This window comes from Hyla sarda, chromosome 8 (assembly GCF_029499605.1).
Source record: "Hyla sarda isolate aHylSar1 chromosome 8, aHylSar1.hap1, whole genome shotgun sequence".
Taxonomy (NCBI): Eukaryota; Metazoa; Chordata; class Amphibia; order Anura; family Hylidae; genus Hyla; species Hyla sarda.
The window spans coordinates 225157180-225159864 of NC_079196.1; positions in this window are offsets into that span (position 1 = coordinate 225157180).

Consider the following 2685-nt stretch of genomic DNA (forward strand, 5'->3'; position numbering starts at 1 on the left):
TGAAATGCTCCATAGTCTCCTCCTGCTGACAACCCAGAGGACAGTTCCTATCTGAGACACTTAGATATTTCAGGTTACCCCTGACAAAGAGCCTCCCATGGAGCGACAGCCAAGCTATGTCAAAGAATTTTGCGGGGAGTCGTTTCCCATTGAGGAACTTTAGACTTTCCTGTAAAGTGCTGGTCACACAGTCCCTCAAGGCAAGTGGAGAGCAGAAGAAAGCCCTACAAACCCTTACGTATAGATCCTTCCTTGGCTTACTCTCTATATAGGACTTCTCAATGCGGCATCTCTTCAGACATCTGAGCCCGTATTCCAGGTACGGGGGGAGGTAGTCACGCGTCCATCTCCCCCTCTTGAGACTGCCGCCTCGCACCCAAGACTCTGCAAAAGGCAATATCCAGTCCCTGATACTATTCGCCCACAGGGAGCTGTTGTTTGAGTCCAGGCAACCAAAATTAACTTTTAGAAACATGGAGTCAAAGAACACCCTTGGATTCAGCATATCCAACCCACCCTCTCTCCTCTGTAGGTAGGTGACCCCTCTTTTTATCAGGTTCAACCTGTTCCCCCAGAACATTTGGAAGAACAGGCTAAAGAGCCGAGCAGAGAAAGATTCTGGCAAAGGAAAAACAACAGAGACATACAAGAAGATGGGGACCAGGTAAGTCTTCAACATTTTAACCCTTTCTCTATAGGTCAGCCTCCAGTTCTTCCATCGCTGAACCTTTGCATTTCCGGCTTCCAACTTCTCTTCCCAATTTAGTTTGGCGTTATCGTCCCTCCCGAATTTGACCCCTAGGATTTTAATAAAGGAGGAGGCTCTCACAAATTGGGTCAGATCAAAATCTGGATCAGTATCTGATACCCAGAGAGCTTGACTCTTCTCAAGGTTGACCAGAGACCCTGAGGCCTCCGAGTAACTTCTGATGGCCGCAGACAACATCTCCACCTCACGAGGCTCAGATATCAATACAGTCACATCATCCGCATAGGCAACAACACTCAGGGGCAGGCAGTGGGGGATCGGCACCCCCTGAAAACCACACTCCTGCAGTGACCTCAGAAACGGGTCTAAGGCAAATACATACAGCAGCGGGCTCAGTGGGCAACCTTGTCTCACCCCCGCCTCAACCCTGAACGTGTCACCCTGCCAACCATTGATCAGAGGAAAGCTCTCGGCCTCACAATACAAAGTCTTCAGCCAATCGATGAATTGTCCCGGAATACCGTACTTTGACAAAGTGGCCCATAGATACTCGTGATCTACTCTGTCAAAGGCTTTAGCCTGGTCAAGACTGACAACATATCTCCCACACCTCAGGGCTTTACATCTCTCAAACATCTCTCTTATGGAGATCACTGCCCCAGAGATGTTCCGCCCTTTTACTGTGCCATACTGACAGCCTGCCAACAGTGCCGGGGACAGACAAACTAACCTAGAAAACAGGATTTTTGCCAGAATCTTCCTGTCGACATTCAAGAGGGCAATCGGCCTCCAGTTCTTGATGTCACTCGGCTCTTTACCTTTAGACAGCAGAATCAGCGAGGACACTCTCATGGATGGAGGCATCAGGTGACTTTCTAGACAATTTGTGTAAACATCCACGAGGATTGGAGCCAAGAGGTCTCTGAATGTCTTATAGAATTCTGCTGTTATCCCATCTGGACCTGGTGCCTTCTTCAGATGTAACTTATCAATGGCCTCTTTGACCTCTGCCACCGTCAATTCTGCTGTCAAAGGAGAAAAGTCCAAATCATTAGTATCAGGGAGCGGAGTTGTCTCCAAGAATTGGGTCATCTTGTCTCTATCCAAAACCTTCCTCTGAAACAAGTCAGCATAGTACGATCTCACCACCCCCAGGATACCCTCCCGAGATTCCTGCAAAACACCCTGGGAGTCAGTGAGACCGGTGACAGATTTATTTGCCACCCGCTCCCGGCAATTCTCAAAGGGATCAGGAGACCCTAAGGACCCATAATCCCGTTCAAGAACCAGGGAGGTATACCTGCTGTATTGATACTGCCTTATCTCAGATTTCAGCCGGTCTATCCTTTGTTGGTCCCCACCCGCCGAATACAGTGACTCCAATTCTTTCCGCAGCTTGAGATACTGGTCATACTTACTCCTCCCCTTTATAACTGACAGTCTCTTTAAGAGGGTTCTGATCTCATCCTTGACATCCTCCCACCAGGCGGCCATATCATCATAGAAGTCCACCCTCTCTAGCTGACTCTGTATAAGAGAGTGAACCTGTCTCTGCACAGAAGGATCCTCTAATAGACTGGAATTCAGTCTCCACAACCCTCTACCTGTCTCAGGACCCTGTGTGACACCCAGACAAAAATATAAGGCCAGATGGTCAGAATAAGGGACGATCTTCTCATCCTTCTCACCAATGGTCTCTGTGGGACTAACCAGAGCTAAATCTATACGACTACTTCTTCCACCACAGAAATAGGTAAACTTTGCCTTCCGACCACCCTGCACAAACACATCTGACAACCCGGCCTGTAGAATGATTTGGTTTAAGACCTTGGAGTCTCGTGTTAGAGGTCTATTAGAGGATCTGTCACTAGTTGTTCTGGAGGCATTAAAATCTCCAGCCAAGATGACGGGGACAGACGTGAAGAGATATGGCTTCACTTCATTATAAAGGTTAACCCTTTCAGTCACTGTCTGTG